Source organism: Phascolarctos cinereus, unplaced genomic scaffold (genome assembly GCF_003287225.1).
Source record: "Phascolarctos cinereus isolate Bilbo 61053 unplaced genomic scaffold, phaCin_HiC Scaffold_4;HRSCAF=312, whole genome shotgun sequence".
In the NCBI taxonomy this organism is placed as follows: Eukaryota; Metazoa; Chordata; class Mammalia; order Diprotodontia; family Phascolarctidae; genus Phascolarctos; species Phascolarctos cinereus.
Window position 1 is genome coordinate 376,112,099 of NW_027555847.1, and position 21,287 is coordinate 376,133,385.

Here is a 21,287-nt window from a genome sequence, read left to right on the forward strand (position 1 = left end):
AATGTTGGTAACTGCTTTCTATTTATACCAATCCCTCTACCTGTGCACAGTTCTTTTTACCTGTGGATGATATGCTTTACTTAAAAAAAAAATACATGTTAGAATTTGAAGGGACTTCAAAAAGTCATCTGTTTTGCAGATTCTTGCATCCAGGTAAGATATTACTATCTTTTTAAAAGAGTATGCAAATTAATGGCAAGAGAAGAGAAATGCCTTGTCCAAGGTCACACATCTTCCTTTTACTGTAAAATCCTATGATCGTAGATTTGAGAGTTACCTTGGAGTTACCTTGGAGATCATTGAATCTAACCCCCTTATTTTATAGATAAAGAAACTGAGGTAGCGAGGTAAGTGACTTGACTAGGATCACATGACTAAGAAGTGTCCGAGTTGGGATTTGAAACTAAGTCTTTTTGAAGTCCGTTGCTTTATTCCCACACCACAATATTTCTCACCCATCTCCTCTCTGTAGCATTTCCTGAACATCGCTAGTCATAGTGCGTGTCCTCATCCGCATGCCATGGTGGAAAGAACACTGAATCTAACTTGGGTTTGAATTTCAACTATGCTGCCTAGTAGCTATGTTACTTTGGGCAAGGTACAACTTCTCTGTGCCTCAGTTTCCTTAGCTGTAAAGTGGGCTATGTAATATCTGCCTTATTTGTAAAATAAGAAAGTTAGACTGGATGACCTTTAAGGTCCCTTTGAGCTCGCACATCTATGATCCTATGATTTTTTGGAGTACTTGGGTACAATGAAGCTGTCTACATAGTAGCTGTTATTATCAGTGTTCATTTAAGCACTTAATTACATTCCATCTTATTTCACACTGTTGTTTCATGGTTTGCAACTCACTGTTGTCTCCCCCGCTAGACTGTTGATTGCTCCAGGGACGAGCCATTTTTATACTTTGGTGTTCCCTGCCTGTTATCAAATAGACAAAAACACGTCTTTCTCTCTTTGGTGCTCATAGTGAAATGAGCCACTAGGTGGTGCCACATTCCAGCTAGTGGAGCAGGGCTGTAGGGTTTGGCGGAGTGATGTAGACGTTGCTCACTTGATGGGAAGAGAGAAGAGCTTCACTGTTTATTTTGGGCCTAGATTCCTGCAAGGGTCAGAGCAAAGAATAAACAAATAGTAGCTGTGGCTGGGAAGGCCTGTTGTGTCAAGGTGGAGGAGAGCAGGACCTGACAGCCCGGTGCTCCATCTTCCCTAACCCCCGCCTCTGTGTTTTCTGAGGCTGTCAGGGACATTGAGGCATCAGCAAGAGAACCAAAGGGACATAGTCCAGCCCCATTTTGCTCTTGCATAATTAGCAGGGTATGGGATATACAATTCCTTTCAAATGTATCTCACAGCCAAACTTTCCTGCGTTTTCTCACACCTGACCAGATCAGGCAAGGCCCTTCTGCAGACATCACTACCACTGCCTGTTAGCTTGACTTCAGTCTCTCTTCTCCTCCCAGGGCATCCCACCTATTCCTGCCAGACTAATCTTTCTTAAGAATGCTTTCAATCAGGGGCAGCTAGGTGGCACAGTGAATAGAGCTCTGGCCTTGGAGTCAGGAGGACCTGAGTTCAAATGTGACCTCAGACACTTGACACTTAGGAGCTGTATGACCCTGGGCAAGTCATTTAACCCCAATTACCTCACCAAAAAATAAATTAAAAAAAGAATGCTTTCAATCATGTCACTTCTGGCTGAGCTGACTCCCCATGTGACTAATAAATAAATAAAAAATAAATCAAAATGACAAAATGGCTACCTAACAAATACCACCTGAGCTCCAAAACTTTCAATGGCTCCTCACTTCAGATTGAGTCTAAATTCTTCAGCCTAGCACCAAAGTGTTCAAAAACAGGGCTGGGCCATAGTGGTTACACAGTAAGTAGCTGTTGATTGAGTAATTAGCTCAAAGTTTCCCCTAGTTGAGTCTACCTTGTCTGTTAGAGCGTTAGCTCTCACTGTACCTCAAAACCTTCCCAATCAGTAAATGAGACTTATTCTAGATTAAGATAAACACAAAACAACGAGGACAGTAGAGAAGAATTCCTAATTAATGCTTCGTTATTGAATGCCTGGTTGTGATTGGAAGTGCATAGGCTTTCCAGGGAGTCAGGATCATTAGGAAGGGCTTCATAAATTTGGTGGGCTGACCAGGACCTGCCCTTTACAAGTACAACCAGCCCCTTATCATCTCTCATGGAGATGACTGCAATCATTATCTGGTAGTTTTTCTACTTCTGGTCTTTCTATCAGTTCACCCTCCACATCACTGCCAAGATAATCTTTCTAAAGCCCAGGTCTAGCCACCTCACTTCCCTGTTCGAGAAACTTTAGAGCTCCCCCTATTTCTTCAAAGATAGAGTATAACTCCTCAGCTTGGCACCGGTCCCCTCCTGGCTGTGCTTGTGACACTCTGGACTTTGCCACAGTGACTCACTTGCTTTCTCACCCTGAACATCTCTCTGCCACGCCAGCTCCCTGCTCCCATTGGCTGTTATTGTTGATCCTTTGTTCTCAAAGAGGACCAGGGACATCCCGAGGGTGATGTCTTGACTTGCTTGTGAATTGAGTGAGGCACATTCTCTCCTCCAGAGTTCAGGGGCAAGACAAAAGTCAAGGTGACCGGCAATGGCCTGAATGCAGCGGGGGACCTTGTCCTTTCTAAATTAAGATCATTCCCATTGATGAATTCTTTTTCAAGGGCCTCTGTTTCGGGGGTAGGGATAAGCTGGCCATACTTGTCCCTGATTGGCCGTGCTCCTCACTCTCTGGAAATCACCGCCATGCCCTTGTGTGGATACATCCCTGCGCCCTGCCTTCCTTTTCAGCTCTGCTTTAACTCTGTCATTCCTCATTTGAATGTAAGCTCTTCGAGGGCAAGGACTCTATTTTTATTTCATTATTGTATTATATGTTTATCCCCAGTACACAGTGCCTGGCACACAATTGCTGGTTCCTAGCCTACGTGCACTTAAACCCTTCACGTTGTTGCTGTTTGTTGAGTTGTTTCAATTGCGTCTGACTCCTTATAACCCCATTTGGGGTTTTCTTGGCAAAGATACCGGAGTGGTTTGTCATTTCCTTCTCCAGCTCATTGTACAGATGAGGAAACTGAAGTAACCAGGGTTAAGTGACTTGCCCAGGTTCACACAGTGTCTGAAGACAGATTTGAATTCACATCTTTCTGATTCCAGGCCTAAAGCTCTATCTACTGCGTCACCTAGCTGCCCTAAGCCCTTCATGGTCTGATTCCAGTTTCCCTTTCCAGATTTACTTCACATTACTCTCCTTCATGCCCTCTATATCCTAGTCAAATGGGTCTCCTTATTGTTCTTCAAACTTGCCAGCCTCCATGCCTTTCTGGAATGAAGTTCCTCTTCACCTCTGCCCCTTGGAATCCTTGGCTTCCTGTAATTTTCAGCTCAGCTGCCACTTCCTATGAGAAACTCATTCTGATAGGTCGAGCTGTTAGAATTCTTTGCTGCCTCAAATCTTCTTTTGTTTGTGATCTGTGCACAACTTGTATCCCCAGGAGAATCTAAGCTTCGTGAGGACAGGGACTGTCTGTACCCCCAGTGCCTGGTTCATAGTAGGCATTTAATAAATGTTTGTGGAGTTGAATTGAAAGTGGTGGTGCTGCCCCCCCCCTCCAAGAAGGAACTGTCATGGCCCTAGGGTGTATCTGTTATTCTAGGTCTGCAAGCAATTGAATCAGAGACGCTAGAAATTGGGCTGGGGTGGGCTTGCGCTTTGAAAAAGGAAGAAAGAAATAGTCTTTCTAACCTGTGTGGAAACATACACAGTACATTCTCAGGGGTGAGGGGTCATATCTGATTCAGGGGATTAAAACAGCACAGCTCTTAAAGCCTGTGTGGCCTGGGGTTAGGGTAAGGCAGATACTATTATGGCTCCTTTTTTAATGTCATTTCCACTGATAAGATCGTATGGGTCTCTGATGTCGAATTGTTGACAGTGACAAGGAATTTGGTGGTACTAGCACCCACAGGAACAGTTGCAAGGCTATATTTCTGTGGATGATGGCCACAGATGCTAGGCTGGAAGCTTTTAAAATATAACTCTTAAAAATTTCTGCCATGTCTCTTTTGAATTAATAATAATAATAATACATATTTATGTAGGCTTTTAAGGGCATGTGATAGGGGATAGAGGGCTGGATTTGGAGTTAGAAACTCGGTACTGACTCTGCCATATGCTTGCCATGGGCAAGTCATCTCATTTTGGGGGGCCCTCAGTTTCTTTATCTGGAAAAAGAAGGGATTGACTAGATGGTTTTTAACTATTAAAAACCTTCTAATTATTAGGTGACACAGTAGATAGGGTGCCAGACCTGGAGTCAGGAAGACTCATTTTCATGAGTATAAATGTGGCCTCAGACATTTACTAGCTGTGTAACCCTAGGCAAGTCACTTAACCCTGTTTGCCTCAGTTTCCTTATCTGTAAAATGAGCTAGAGAAGAAAGTAGCAAACCACTCTAGTATTTTGCCAAGAAACCCCAAATGGGGTCATGAAGAGTTGGACATGACTGAACAAAACTATTAGTCTATTTTCTAGGATCTTTGAACGTTGGAAGGTAGGTAGTACAAGTATTATCCCCATTTTACAGGTGAAGAAACTGAGGTTTAGGGAAAATAAGAGACTTGTCTAAGGTTATGTAGCCAGAACATGCTAGACCTTGAACCCAGGTCTTCTGACCCTGAATTCAGCAACCATTATGTTATAGTACATTGACTCTCATTATTAAGGGAAGGAAGTTTCACCAACACTTTACCAGAAAAGTCAGGGAGATAATTCAAGTTTCCTCAGGCCAATATATGCTGGTGGTAGCAAGAATGAAGGAGGGGCAGCTAGGTGGCACAGTGGATAGAGCATTGGCCCTGGATTCAGGAGGACCTGAGTTCAAATCTGGTCTCAGACACATAACATTTACTAGCTGTGTGACCCTGGGCAAGTCACTTAACCCCCATTTCCCCCTCCCCCCCAAAAAATGAAGGAACCATCTGGGGAGGTAGCCTTGGGAGTCAGCGGCAGAAACAGTTATCAGTCATAAAAGGACACTTTTCCTTACAAGTTAAATGACTTGTCTATAGTCACATAACTAGGAATAGCAGAAATAACTGGGAAAAAGCTGTCTTTTCATCCCTCCCATGCATATGATAGGTTCTTAAGAAATATTTGTTGATGAAATGTAATGCATTACAGTGCCAAAACATGCCAAGAGTCAGGAATAACCTGGGTTCTGCTTCTGCTTCTTCCATTGACTAGCTGTGTGACCCTGAGTTAATCTTTTTATCTATCTGTAAAATAGAATTATGTAAGTATGTGGATGTATATGTATACATATGTATATATGTATGTGAGTGTATGTGTATATATTATATATGTATGTATGTATATGTATGTATGTATGTATGTGTATATGTATGTATGTATGTATGTATGTATATATGATAACCCCTAAGGTTAACCTCAGACTCTAAAATTCTATGATTTGATGGTTAATTATTGGGTTTTACACAGGTAGCTCCTTCAGTGCTCCTCAAATCACAATTCCTAGGTGGCCACCTCTCTGCTTAGGCATAAGACTAGTCAGAGCCATAGCTAGTCATTCTGGTGCCCAGGCCCAATGCCATGAAATCTCTCCAGGGAAGGGAAGAGAAGGGAAGGGAAAGGAAATAAGCATTTATTAAGTGCCTATACAGATATTATTTAATCTAGACTATTCATTTGGTGGTCAGGGAGAGATACTTCAGGGAGAATGCTTGAACCTTTAGACACAAGATCCCATAGGGGAAGAGACCCTGATGTTGGAGAAACTGCCGATAGGGAGATAGCAGGGCAGGCAGAATTGGACTGGGCTGGGTAGTTCACTTGGGATGGTCCAGTCAACTGCCTACTTCCCATTTTAACTAATTCTTGCTGACTAGGTGCTTGGCTCAGTTGTTTCCACCTGCTGAAACAATACAAGGGCTACTGACATCCTCTTGATTTCAGTGACCTGTGGCTAAGCCCTCTGGTCCCACTGTAGCAGGTAAGGATCAGGGGTAAGGATCCCTTTTCTCTGAGTACTGCCCTTGGGAGGATCACAGATTTAGAGCTAGAGGTGAAGTGATTTGCCTAAGATCTCATCAACTAAGTGGCAGAAGTAGGTTTTTCTAATTCCAATCCAGAGCTCTTTCAGGAGCTTTTCTGCTCCTTGCCCACATGTCTCTGAACTCATCTGCTGCCTACCTGGGACTGGGCAGCTGATAGGACAGTGGTTCTTAAACTTTTTTTGTAGTTGTTCATGGCATGGCATTATTTTTTGTTGGAGGTTATTCATGCACAATTCCATACAATTTATGGCCCACCCAGTAGATTGCATAGCATATTGGTGTACCATGGCACACCCTTTGAGAACTAATGGGACAGGAGCTATGATGGGAGCTATAAAATATACTTTCATTTCTTCCAAGAAGTAGCCAAAGGTCTAGTTAGACTTCTCATGGTGTGCAATACCAGGGGGCTCAGGAGGTTGTCAAGGTACGTGACCTTGAGTTTACCCAAGTTAGGTTCTTTGAGGCTTGGGTGTCATGATGCTACACTGTAAAATAGCTTTATCGAGTTGCACAGCTTTCCCATCCCAAGGAGGAGGTTTCCTAATGATCCTCCCTAGATATCCTGTCCTAATGACTGCATGACAAATTATCCTACTAGCCACAGGCCTAAGTAAAACTTACTGCCCGTAAAATACTGTAGATTATTGTGGAAGAAAAGTACATAGCTCATTAACTCAAATTTCTGCCCTCCCTTCCTCCCTCTCTTCTTCCACAGCCTTCAGCCCTCCTCCTTCTCCCCCATCTCTTAATTGCCTGGGGGACATTTGCAAGGGCTCCATTTGTCTGTGGAAAAAGGAAATCAGGATTTCAGTCCCAGTGGGAAGGATGGAGGAGTACAGGTTGGGTCAGAGACAGGATGGGGAGCCTAGAGATGCTCTATCCCTCCCCTTACCCCAAGGGCTGCTTAGGGTGGGGAAGAGTTAGTGGTATCAGGAGTCATTTGCTCCATTTGTCTGTAAATGAATGGGCTAAGGTATCTGTAACTGGAAGTCTAGACCCCAAGGGCTTTTCCAAAGAACCATTTAACCTTTATGAACCTAGGCCCTTTCCAACCACCCTTTGCCCTTCTTTAACCTGAAGTAAGAGAGTGAGGAAGAGTCAGTTTTGCTGAAGCAGGGGAGAATTATGAAGTTCTGGGCTGGCTAAGGTCTCTTCAACATTTCTATAGGATTGATGACCTCTGTAGTGGGTCATCAATCTTTTGACTTGAATTTTTTAAATTTTTAAAATTTATTGAATTCAAATACTTTATTTAATTTCTGTGGCTCAGGAGAGTGGTGCAATTCACTTCCTAAGGATCCTGGGAGTGAGAGAAGATATATACTATAGTGCCCCAGGTCAAACCCTGCCAGGGGACAGAAGGCTGGATCCAGTGAACTATCAAGGTCTCTTCTAGACCTCAGGACCTCTGAGTTCCGTAGAAATGGAATGTCTAAGTGCCTGAACTTTCTTTGACCTCACAGATTGAGTTCTGGTTTCATTGGCCTGGCTTTGTTGACATCTTCCTAGAGAGAACGCGGGAGGAAGAAGCTCCAGGGGAGCCTTGTTTAAAGACTGAAGGAAGGGGAACTAGCTGCCTTCAAAAACACTGTTCCTTTCCCCCATTCAAGATCCAACCTGTAGCTAATGATATGGAATGTCCAGGAGATGCTGGCTGCTTCAGGGGTCATGAAGAATTCATTAGGCCATTCTCTCTATCCTCCCTTGACCTTTGAGTGAAGACAATAGCTAAGCAAGAGCTTTTGTCTCTGCTCCCCTGTCTGAGGCAGTGTCAAATGTTGGACACTTGTGAGTTGTATTCCCCAGCTCTCGGGAAAGGGGCAGCCCCGTAACTCGAGGAGAGACACTTACTTCAAAGCTAATTAGTTGGAAATTAAATTTTCCATTTGGCCAGGCCCGGGACAATGGTTGGGGAGTGGAAAGGGAGAGAAATATGAGGGGGAAAATAGGAGGAGGTGGGGTAGGGATCCTAAGACACAGGAGACCTGTGGAAAAAAGGAGAGTGTCAGCTCAGTTAATCTTTGATACTTTTGCTGGCACTTGGTGAGAGGAAAATAGCATCTTTTATTTTCTCCCTCTTTTACCCCTTCCTTCCTCTTCTATCACTTGGTTTAGTGTCAATAACCCAGAAAACATTTCAAGGACCAAAAGGTTGGTGATGGTGTTTTCTGGGCAGATCCCATGGAAGGTCTTGGGTTAGCCATGTGACCAATAAGGCTTGCTTTATCAACAGGAAGTCATTTGTGTGGTGTGATTTCAGGAGCCATTGAGCTAGACTCCCTGACAAAAAGATTTCTACCAAATAGTCATGTATGGAAATTCTACCATTAGATATTCATTCCTCTGGGTCTTTATGGTATTTCAGTATTCTAAATTTGCTAAGGAAAATGCAAATATTTTGAGAGAGGGCTAAATTTTAACCCTTTAACAGGTAGTGTTAACTGACAGATCACCAAAAGCCAAGACTTTGTAGGAATGAGGGTTGGGGAGGATGGGCTTCTGAAAATTGGAGAGAATGGGAGTGAATGATGAGTTGAGTCATTTCAGTCATGTCTGACTCTTTGTGATGCCATATGGAGTTTTCTTGGCAAAGCTACTGGAGTGGTTTGCCATTTCCTTCTCCACCTCATTTTACAAATGAAGAAACTGAGGCAAACAGGGTTAAGTAACTTGCCCGGGAACAGGGAGCTGAAAGGAGAAGGTGTGAGGTGCCAAAGACAAATGCCACTGACTTGGAAATTTTACTGGTGCTCTGCCATGGTATGATCATGATCAAATCCTAGAAATCCAGCATCAGGGGCAAATCAATTAGGGGAGGGTGATAGGTACACTAAGCCTCCCCAGTCACTATTGCCACTAATTCTAGAAGACCAGGGTGTGCTCCCAGAAACCAGCAGTGTGATTCAAAATCCATTCCACGAGGGGGCACTCATGCTGCCATGTTGATGGTGAGAAAACTGAGTCCTGAGAAAGGAGTATGATAATAATGGTGCCCTCAGGGATGGCAGTGAGGCATCAAGGTGTGGGTGGGGTGGCTGTCCCAAATGTTACTGGACTAGTAGTGGATTTTAAGAAATAGGAGACCGCCACAGGGAGGAAGGGGACCCTTGGATGTCAGTGCCATGGGGCAATGTCCTGATCACCCTGAACTAGTTATAGCTTGGGCAAAACACAACTTCTTTGGGTCTCCATTTTCTCATCTGTAAAATGGGAAAAGATAATATTTACTTCTTTCATAGGTTTGTTGGGGGAGAGGAGGAAGCAACTCAACTAAATTCTTCAAGATTTACTGAGTTTATTATGTGAAAGGTGTACACAAGACATCGTGAACAAACTTGCCTTCTCAGAGCTTACAGTCTACTTGGACAGGGGAGATAAGACATGTATATAGGTAAATACAATGGCTTGTAAAGAGTGAAGGAAAGAAGGATTCTGAAAGTCAACCAACTGAGCTAATGTATATGAAAGATCTTTGTAATTACTAAGTACTATATAAATGTACGCAGGAAAGGATCTGTGATTTTGTTATTATGTGGGACTCCTGGCATGGAAGCAGATTGTAACCCATCCATGTATAACTTAGCAGGTAAAACCTAGTGAACGTTATGGATGGAGTATGGGTTGAGTGAGCTGGCATTCTCTGAAGGAGCATTACTCACCCTTAGGTGTGACCTCACTCTTTCTCCATTGTCTAGGTATACTTATGCTAGGGAGAAAGCTGAGACACTGAGAGTTTAAGTAATTTGTCCAATGTCATGCAGCTAGAAAGTGTGTGTGTGTGTGTGTGTGTGTGTGTGTGTGTGTGTGTGTGTGTGTGTGTTGGGAGTGGGGGTGGAAATTAGAACCAAGGTCTTGGTTCTCAGGTACTGCAGTCAGCTCACTAAGATAGACAGCCTGACAATGTAAACACATTATATTGTTATGAGTTACTATTATTATTTCATGATAACAATGATTACTAGTTATAATTATTTGATGATAATAATTATTATTGTTTACACTGACTTGGAGCCAGAGAATATTCCCACTCTCTTTACACTCGTGCGGCAACTGGGTCCTCCAACCCTGATTTTTGAGGAAGAAACAACTTTTCTTGATCACAGAAGACCTGTCTGACTCAATCTTATTAAAAATCAAACCAAATCAAGGAACAAGATCAACCCTGTCCTCATCCTGAGAGGCTTTAACTGCTGGTGATGTCCACAGGACCAGCAGGTGCCTGGTAAGCATTTTGAGTGAGCAGTGGGCCTATTGACTATTCTAATAGGAGCCTGACTGTTTGCAGCAGCTTCTCCTTCCTCTTCCTCTTCCTCCTCCTCCTCTTCCTTTGAATGGAGCTGCTTGGACACCTGAGGGTGCTAAAGCATATTAGATTTTGTGAAGCTTGCCTTGCACCACCCTGCAAAGGCCTGCAGAGGGCAGAAGAGAGCAGGCCAGCCCCATCCCCAGCAGCGACTGTCAGGAGTCAGCAGGGCAGAGAGCAGCTGTGTTCCAGGCTCCAAGCACAGTTCTCTGTTAGAAGGGTAATTTAGAGCAATTACACCGATTATTATTGCTTTTCTAATTAGTGCTTTTCCTACAGAATTAGCTGAGTGTTTATTAGGAGCTGCTTGTTGCCAATGGCTTAACTGCTTCACCACCAGGCCTGGTGTGAGGTTGGTGTTGGTACTGGGGTGTGTGTGTGTGTGTGTGTGTGTGTGTGTGTGTGTGTGTGTGTGTGTGTGTGTGTGTGTGTGTGTGTGTGTGTGTGTGTGTACGTGCTCGTGCAGGAGTGTGCATCTGTTTGGTTATGTGGTTTCGCATAAAAGCATGGATTAAATATTCATTTTGCTTTGTTACATACAGCATTAAACTTTTATCAGCTGTATGTTTTCCTTGAAGTTTTTCTTGTGTGCTAAGATTCTGGGTGGGCTTGAAATAAAACCTTCAGCCTTGGCTTGGGTGGGGTGAAGGTTTAGGGGTGTGGGAAGGATGCTCCCTCAAGGAAAAACCCACCAAAGGTGTAGGTGCTAACAGCCCTCTGCAAGGTCCAGGCCTGTCATACTTTTCAAAATATTTTTACCTCCGTTGTTATGTTTCACACCTCCTGTGAAGTAGGATCATAGGTCTAGAATCGACTGGAAGGACACTCAGAGGCCAAACTCCATCATTTTATGGAGGAAGAAACTGAGGTCCATTCTTCCCATTTGATGGATGAGGAAACTGAGACGTGGAGACTTAATATGGTTTCCCTGATGCGGATTCCTCAGAACAAAGCCTAGAAATAGACAAATTTGAAAAGTTTCCAAAGTTTGTCTTCTCCATTGTGTGTCTCCTTTTGGAGACCATGCTACTCAGTGCCCTCATACTGCAGAAAGGACCAGAGAGATGATACGGTCCATCGGTACTCCCATTCATATACCGTTCCATCTAGCTAAACTGGCCTTGATATTCCTTACGTGAGAGGACCTGCATGGTCTTCGAATTCATTCCCTCCTCATTCATGAATCTTTGAAGGCTTGGTTCATTTGAAGCATTTATTGAGCCTCCAAGTACTTGGTGCCTCCCTCCTCTCCCCCATGGTCTTACATTATCTATTATATATGTATATATACATAGCAAAGTAAATACTTATCTGTACCTGTCTCCCTCTACAGACCTTACCCTCCTTGAGGGCAGGGACTATTTTATTTATGCCTTTATATCTCTAGCATTTAACACAGTGCTTAACACAAAACGGGTACTTAATAAATGCTTTAGGATAGATTTATGTTTCTTGAATTTAACAGATAAAAAAAGAGACCTGTGGAAGGGAAATAACTTGGCCAAGGTCACACTTTATGTCAGTACATAGCAGAAATTGAGTTTAAACCCATGTCCTTGGACTCCAGATTCAGAGTCACCACCAAGTCTGCTCTAATAACCTGCTAGGAGATTCCTATGTGGTGATCCCAAGCAGAACTGTTCACCCTTAGTAGTACATACTGTGGACCTTTCAGAAACTCTATCTACCCCTTACCCTCTCATCAAAACTAACCACTGTAGTGTCTTCTCTCTTCCTGACCTTTCTGATTGAATGATTGATGTTAATTGGTTAAATGGAACTGGGATGCTAGTTGCTGGTGGCTACAATGTTGTGGTGGTGGTGGTGGCGGGCACAGCGCCAGTTCTCCAGTCAATGGCATTAGAAAAGGAAACCTCTCAGCCCCTCAGGGCTACCCCTAGAACCCTGAAGAAGTGATGTAGCTGTCCTCTTAGAAAGAATGAGGCCAGAGAGAGTATTTGCTGCTTCTATAAAATGAGGGTTGGTCAGATGTTAGGGTCCCTTCCAGCTCAAAATCTGTGATCTTAGGATCCTTATGTATGCTTGTCTTCTGTACTCTGGCTGCAAAATGCGATTTCATCTTTCTGCAGTGATTCCCCCCTTTTATATACACTATGCTCTAGCCAAAATGGACTTTGCTGTTCTCAGATCTCATTTCCCGTCTCTCATCTTTATGCCTTGTGCCCATCATGACCAATGCCTGGAATGGTTCCCCCCTTCTTCCCATTTCTTCACACTGAAATATAGAAATCCTTCTTCAAGATTTATCTCAGATGTCATACCTTCATAATGCCTCCCGTCACTCCCAGCTATGAGAGCCTTCCTCTTTTCTTAAATCTCTTAGGCTACGCTGCTTAACAGGGGCAACTAGGTGGCACAGAGCACTGGGCCTAGAGTTAGGAAGATCTGAGTTCAAATCCAGCCTCAGACACATATTAGCTGTGTGACCCTGGCAAAGTCACTTAACCCTCTTTGCCTCAGTTTCCTCATCTGTACAATGAGCTGGAGGGGGAAATGGCAATCCAGTATCTTTGCCCAGAAAACCCCAAATGGGGTCACAGATATTTGGACATGACTGAAATGATTGAACAACAACACACTGCAGAATTGCAATAGCTCAAAAGAAATGTGAGATGCACAAATTTAGAGACATCTCTGCTCCAAACATTCATAGGGACTATTTGTGCTCAACTTGCGGTAGAACCTTCTGAGCTATCACTGTACTGATCAGCCACAGTCAGGCACACTTTGACTCCAGTGTAACGATGTCATTTGGGCCCTCTTTAAGAACAAAGAGCAACCACCAACCAACAATATCGCCTCTGCACCTAATAATTCAAAATTTGCTTTATTGTTATTTGTGTGCAGATCTCATTTCCCTACTAGACTGTAAGCTCCATAAGGGCAAACGCAGTATCTTATATGTTTGCAATTCCCTAGGCTGAGCATAGCACCTTGCACAGAACCAATGTTGAGTAAATGTTTGGTGAATTATGCCCTCACTCTTATGCTTCCCTTTCCCTTCTTCCTGTTTCATCTAAATCCCAGTTGACGCGAATGTATTCCTACACCAAACGCTTTGTGTGTCTCTCTGTGTGTGTCTGTGTGTTCCCCTCTTTTGACTAGTTTAGATGAAAACGAAGGTCGAATGATGCCTGCTCCTCCCAATCCATCCATATAGTTCCTCACGGGTACCTCAATTCTGAATTGTGCTAGGACATAGGAATGACTCTGGAGGCAGAGCTGTCAGGCATTGGGACAGCCAGGCAGGATGAATGTTTGGGGAGGGGGCTTCTCATCACACCTTCTAGCTGGCTACTTCTTCTGCCTTCGCTGTCTACCTCAGGGGTGGGACTGTATGCAGAGAAGAATTGACTTTTCTCTCATAGGTCTGGGTGGGATCTATTTAGGAGAAATCGATGTACAAAGAACCAATAAAATGCCGGTGTTATTGATGATCAGTATAAACCTAGGATGCTTCATTTTACAAAAGCTTCTTTTGAAAGCAGTTCCCCTGGTACACTGAAGGGTTTGTTTACAGATCATTAACTACTTGACAGAGAGGCTGAGCGTGGGGGATGGGGTGGGAGGGAAAGTAGAGAAATAGAGAACGAAAATCAATCAGAAGTGAAGATTAAGCAGCTCTGAAATGACCATATAAGTCAGTGGGGAAATAGGATATGATACATAAAAATAATGCTTGATTTGTTAAAATTTGATTTCCCCAAAACGTCTAGGGAGCATTGCTAAATAAAGCCAGGTCCACCCATGTTGAGATCCTTCTGTCTCTAGCGGATGGATACGGGACCTAACAGGAGACATGGCTGCAGTCAGCTCTTGGTGGTTCAGAGACTTCCTTTCCAGTTTGTGGTTTTTGAAGATGCCTGATTTCTTTGTTGTTGTTCAGCTGTGTCGGACTCTTTGTGACCCCATTTAGGGTTTCCTTAGCAAAGATACTGGAATGATTTGCCATTTCCCACTCTAGCTCATTTTACAGATGAGGAAACTGAGGCAAATAAGGTTAAGTGACTTGCCCAAGGTCACACAGCTAGTAAGAGTCTGAGGTCAGATCTGAACTCAGGTCTTCCTGATTCCAGGCCTGGTGCTCTACCTACTCTGCCCATCTGGCTACCCTCACTGGCTTCTACTTTAAACCAATTTCTTGTTGGCTCCACCAGAGAAGAAGGGCATAGAGTATAGGAGAAAATCCCATTGGTTCGTCTCACTGTGTGGACTCATACCTACCCTGTTAAATCTAGAAGGGCCCACTTAGCCTAATCTACTCATTTTACAGACATTGAAAAACAGAGAGGGCAATGGCTTGCCGAGATCACAGAGCTTGTTTGTGATGCAGCTGCTATTGGAAGCCATATCTCTGCCTTCCCATTTATTGCTTTTTCTTTTCTAATACCCCCAGATCCCTGCTGCATAAAGGGCTAATGAGAAAGGAGAAAAAGGAGCCTCATTGGAGATTCTGAGGTTTAAGAATGTCCGAGAATTTTCTTGGGGGAGGGGAATGTATTCTTCCTGTCCCCCAACACCATGGATGCTGAATAGAAGCCCTTAACTATTATGGAACAGGAGTGATAGATGATAATAATACTAATAGCTAACTTTTTTATAGTGCCTACTCTGTGCCAGGCACTGTGCTAAGCGCTTTACAATTATTATCTCATTTGATCCTCATAACAACCTTGGGAGGTAGGTACTATTATTACCACCCATTTTATAGCTGAGAAAATGGAGGCACATAGAGGTTAAGTGACTTGCCAAGGGTTACACAGTTACAAACGTCTGAGGCCATATTTGTCTTCCTGGATCCACTGTGCTGCCTAGCTGCCTGACAAACAAATAAATAAAAATAAATGATAAAAAAGGAGTATTAGACTGAAAGAAGAGGTTAGTTTCTTTCCTACCTTCCCTCCATCCTTTCTTCCCTAGTACAGTGGCATGCCAAGTGCCAGCGGGCTGAGGCCATAGGGGCTCAGAGTGACCTTCAGCAATTCCTTCCCTTTATCTTCCCTGGAAGTTTGCTCTGGATTCATTGCTCCAGGGTTGCCTGTATCCTTAGTGAGAGAACTAACTAGGCTCCCTCGTACTTCAATTTCAACCCTCCCCCCCCCTTCAAATTTCTGAAGAACAGTTCTGTTTTTAGCTCTTGTCTAAGGGTTCTCCCCAGCCGCTGGGGTGGAGGGAGGAGTTAAAAAAAAAAAAGGTACCCAGAGTACAAGCATGAATCAGGAATGGAACAGGTAGTTTTATTCCCATACAGAAAAGAGAATGATAATAAAGAATCATAGAATGATTGCAATCAGTTGAGAAGCTAATGTTACAGCCTCATGGGGACATTTGTAAACATCTTTTTTTGTGAGACCTGAAATCCAGTATTTTACATTTTATCTCAACTGTATACAGCCCATGATCATCACTAAGTAGGCTCTTTCTTTGCTGTGGTTTCATTCTCTTTGGGTGACTCTCTCTTGGCTTATCTGCTGTTTCTGCTCCTATGACCACTACTCTGCTGCCTGTATACCTGGCAAGCTGCCAGCTACCTTTTGAGACCTCACAAGGCCTTGTACCAAAGGAAGGGTGACACAAATTGGAAGATGGTACCCTCCCGTGCACCACCTTGCCTAGGAAGTCATGAGCTCATGGCTTGTAGTCAGGTGGGGCTGGCATGCAGAAGAGGCCTAAGGAGCCGGGAGCACCCCTTTAGTGTATCCACAGTGTTCTGGATTAGTAGCCAATTAGGAGTCCCCATAGCCAACAGGAAGCAGTCAGAAGATATCTGTGTCTGTTCCCAGGAGAGAGGAGGCTCTCCATTATGCATATTCCCAAGAGGGGGGCTCCTCTCCTCTCCTCTCCTCTCCTCTCCTCTCCTCTCCTCTCCTCTCCTCTCCTCTCCTCTCCTCTCCTCTTCTCTCCTCTCCTCTCCTCTCCTCTCCTCTCCTCTCCTCTCCTCTCCTCTCCTCTCCTCTCCTCTCCTCTCCTCTCCTCTCCTCTTCTCTCCTCTCCCTATCTTAATTGCCTACCTTGTTTAATTCTTGTTTTTATTTAATTTCATTTCCCCAAAACAGTAATGAACCCTTACTAGGGTGGAGTGGAGTGAGGAAGGGAAGTTCTGGAGTAGTGGTGCTTACAGAAGGTGGCAATCTTGTCCCATCCCATGTAGCTGGGGTGAGATTGAAATCTATCTCTTGCAAAAGAAAATTCTAAGGGTCTGTAGGAGTAGTTGTCCAAAATATAGGACTTTATTTTAATGAATGTATTTGGGTCTTTCTTTATGAACCATGCTCCATAATAGTAATAATGGTGTAAAGTAAGTTTTGTAAATTCAATCCTATCTTTTTTTACTTTAAAAATTTTTATTGATACCTTTTATTTTAATATTACTTTCATTTTCATTGTTATTCATTATTTTTCTCATTTAATTGTATTTTATTTTTTCCAGTTACATATAAAGATAGTTTTCAACATTCACTTTTATAAGATTTTGAGTTTCAAATTTTTTTCTCCTTCCTTCCCTCCCCTTCCCCCTCCCAATATGGAAAGCAATCTGATATAGGTTATATATGTGCAATCATGTTAAACATATTTCCACATTAGTCGTGAAAGAAGAATCAGAACAAAAGGGAAAAACCATAAGAAAGAAAAAACAAAACAAACAAATAAACAAAAAGAAAATAGTATGCTTCAATCTACATTCAGACTCCATAGTTCTTTCTCTGAATGTGGATAGCATTTCCATCACAAGTCTTTTGGAATTGTCTTAGATCACTGTATTGCCTAGAAGAGCTAAGTCTATCAAAGTTACTTATCGTGCAATGTTGCTGTTACTGTGTACAATGTTCTCCTCTTTCTGCCCACTTTATGTTCATGTAAGCATCAGTTCATGTAAGTCTTTCCAGGTGTTTCTGAAATCCTCCTGCTCATTATTTCTTATAGCACAATAGTATTCCATTACATCCATATACCACAACTTGCTCAGCCATTCCCCAATTGATGGGCATCCCCTCAATTTCCAATTCTTTCCCATCACAAAAAGAGCTGCTATAAATATTTTTGTACATGTGGGTCCTTTTCCCTTTTTTATGATCTCTCTGAGATACAGACCTAGTAGTGGTAAATTCAATCCTATTTTAAATGTACCAGGGGAGTTCCTATTTCAAGGGGCCAATCAGCAAACAACTTTGTAAAATAAAATACCTCTTCCACATTAGCCCCTCCCATTTATTTTGTAAATCTGGAGTGCAAGTATTGGGGTTTCTTATACAAAATATAGGAGGAGTCTGGTGAGGCCCTCCCAAATTGACTTGGTGGGTTCCTAACAATTGGGAAAGTACCTTGATTAGGATAAATCCTTGTTAACAAGGTTACCAGAAAAGAGTCCATTGTTCTAACATTGAGTATATATCTTTGAAAAAGTTTAAACTCAGCTACTTTTGGGTATCATTGAGTTAACCCCACCTAGATGATAAAGTTTACCCAATTAGTATCTTGTAGCTAATGAAGCTAATAGGAAACCTTTGGCCTCAAGGCCACAGGTGGCCCTGTAGGTCCTCAAGTGTGGCCCTTTGACTGAATCCAAACTTCACAAAACAAATCCTTTTATTAAGGGGATTGAAGACCTAGAGGGCCACCTGTCGCCTTGAGGCCACAGATTCCCCACCCCTGACCTAAGCTATACTATGGATTTCGTCTTTAATAAGAGTGGGACAGAAAGAAAACCAGAGCTGAGGTGACCAGAGAGAGAGAAGCTGGATACACAATCTGGGAATGCCTGATGAAGGGAATGAAGGGAAGCCTGCCTGTCATCCTAAAGTTCTTTCAAGGAGTCACGTATATAAGTAGACCATAAGGCCCCACATATGGTAGTGGATGGATGCAATCATGAAGCAAATGAGAAGTTTCTGGGCTTAATTGAGACCTAGACAAACTTTAACCTACTACTATTGAGTAGTAGCAATGGGGGTGGTCCAGACAAATGGAAGTATTCCTGGACTAGGCCTATTAGACCCAGAAGAGGATTTCCTGGATAACTTCGAGTTCCTAGAACAAGTAAGAGAGCTGAGGTGCAGTAAGAGCCAGAGCCAGCATGTGGTATTGTGAGTTACGTGGACTGTGCAGGTCCAGGGGCCTATTTGCTGTTCCTTGTACATATCCTTCCAATTCGATCTTTCACACCTTTTTGTACCAGCTGTCTATCTCCCCCACCTGAAATTCTTTCCCTTTTCACCTCTACTTCTTAAAACCCTTACCTCCTCTCTAGGCTCACCTCGTGTCTCTTTCTTCAACCAGGCTTTCCTTTTCTCCTCAATTGTTAGTTCCCTGCCTCCATTCCAGTGCATCTTGTATATGTTCTGCATTTATTCATCTGTAAACATGTTGTATTACCTCAGGAGAATGTGACCCCTGGAGTGCAGGAATTTTCTTTCTTTTGAATTTGGATACCCAGTACCTAGCATTATAACTGACACATAATAGGTGCTTGATTAAATTTTTAATTGGTTGGTTTATTAACAGCATCCTTGTGTGTGCTCCTCTTTTGGGAAAGTCCCATTCCTAAGGTAGCAATATGAATTTGGAAAACTATATAGGTCCCTGAGAGAGATAGGGCTTACTGGAGGGGTAAGTTACTTAACTCTAGCAAACACAAATACTTTTCCAAAACACCTGGGATAACTTCAGAATGGAAGCACTATCTCTCTCTCTCTCTCTCTCTCTCTCTCTCTCTCTCTCTCTCTCTCTCTCTCTCTCTCTCTCTCTCTCTCTCTCTCTCTCATATATATATCTATCTATTGGTGAAGCAGTCAGGGTTAAGTGACTTGCCCTGGGTCACACAACTAGTAAGTGTCTGAGGATGGATTTGAACTCAGGGAAATGTCTTCCCAACTCCAGGCCCAGCACTATGGAGCCATCTAGCTGCCATTGGAAGTGGCATTTAAACTCAATTTTTCAATAAGAAGGAAATAAGCCTTTATTAAGTACCTACTATGTTCCAGACACTATGCTAAGTAGTGTACAAATACAATTCCATTAACTTCATGACAACCTTGGGAGGCAGGTTCAGTTATTATCCTCATTTTACAATTGAGAAAATGAAGCAAACAGAAGTTAAATGGCTTGCCCAAGGACAGTAAGTAACTGAGGTAAGATTTGAACTTCAGGCCCAGCACTCCTTGCACTGTGACACCTTCTAGCTGGCTTAATAGGCAGAGGTTGGGAATGAGACCTTGCCAGGCATAGGGGATGGTATGAGCAAAGATGCAGGAGAAAGAATACAGCACAGGACATTTTTCAGTGAATAAGAAGCAACTTAATTCAGTTTCATTATAAAGTATGTGAAAGGACATTGTGTGAGTTTAGCCTATAGTAGAAGGTTGGAAATAGATTACTGAAGGCCTTAAATGCCAAGTTAAAGAACTTGAGCTTTACTGGTAGGCAATAGGGAGTCATTGAAAGAGAATTTATGATGAACTGCTGCTGATGTGATCATATAAAAAATTCTCTTATTCTGCATACTGAGACCCAGGAGGTGGGCAGCATATTTCATCATCAGTCCTCTGGAATCCTGATTGGCCATAACTCTGATAAAGTTCAGCCCAATCGTATTCCATCACATTTATATACCATAACTTATATGTCCATCCCCCAATTTGTGACTACCCTCTCAGATTCCCACTTGTTGCCACCTCAAAAAGAGCTATAACTATTGTTGTATATGCTTAGCATTTGTTTTAAGACTAATCCTTTTAATCTATCCTTCCTCTAATTTCTTCTCCCCCTTCTCTTCTATCTCTTCTATTTTCCTATTGAGTGAGATATATTTCTGTACCCAACTCTGTGTGTGTGTGTGTGTGTGTGTGTGTGTGTGTATTCTTCCTTCTTTTGACCACTTCAGATGAGAGGTAAGTTCAAGTAGGAGCCCTTCCTCCCCACTTGTTTCTCTAGATGTCTACTTGCATATGAGGTAATCGTCCCTAACCTTCCTTTCCCTTCCCCACATCCTCTTCTCTCCATTCTTTTCATAAGCTCATCAAGGCATAATATAACCACTCCTAGGCTTTGTATAATTGTTTTCCATCTATGAACTCTAACTGTGATATGTCTGTATCATCTCCCTCTAGCTGAATGTAAGTGCTTTATACTTGTTGAGTTTTTTTTTATCATTGTTCTTCACATTTACCCTTTTATGTTTCTCTTCACTCCTGTGATTGAATTCCAAATTTTCTCGATATCTCCGGGCTTTTCATCAGCAATGCTTAGAAATCCTTTATTTCATTAAAGGTCCATTTTCACCCTGAATAAATGCAGAATATATACAGGATGCACTGGAATGGGGACAGGGAACTAACAATTGAGGAGAAAAGGAAAGCCTGGTTGAAGAAAGAGACAGACAAATAGACAGATAGATAGATAGATAATAGCATTATACTCAGTTTTTCTAGGTAAGTTATACTTGGCTGTAAGCCATAGCCCTTGATTTCTGGAATATCATGATATAGTTTTCTACTCCTTTATAGTGATGACTACTAAATCATGTGTGATCCTTACTATGTGATGATCAAGTATCATGTAATTCCCAGTACTTGAATTCTTTCTTTCTGGTTGCTTGTAGGGTTTTTTTTTTTTGTGACTTGGAAACTGGATTTTGGCTATGATGTTTCTGGGAGATTTCATTCTGGAGTTTCTTTCAGGATGTGGATTTTTTTCAATTTTCCCTTTACCCTCTTATTCTAAGAGATCTGGTCAGTTTTCTTTTGAGATTTATTGAAATATCATGTCTGGGTTTTTTTTTGTTTTTTTTGGCTAGGCAATGGGATTAAGTGACTTGCCCAGGGTCACACACCTAGTAAGTGT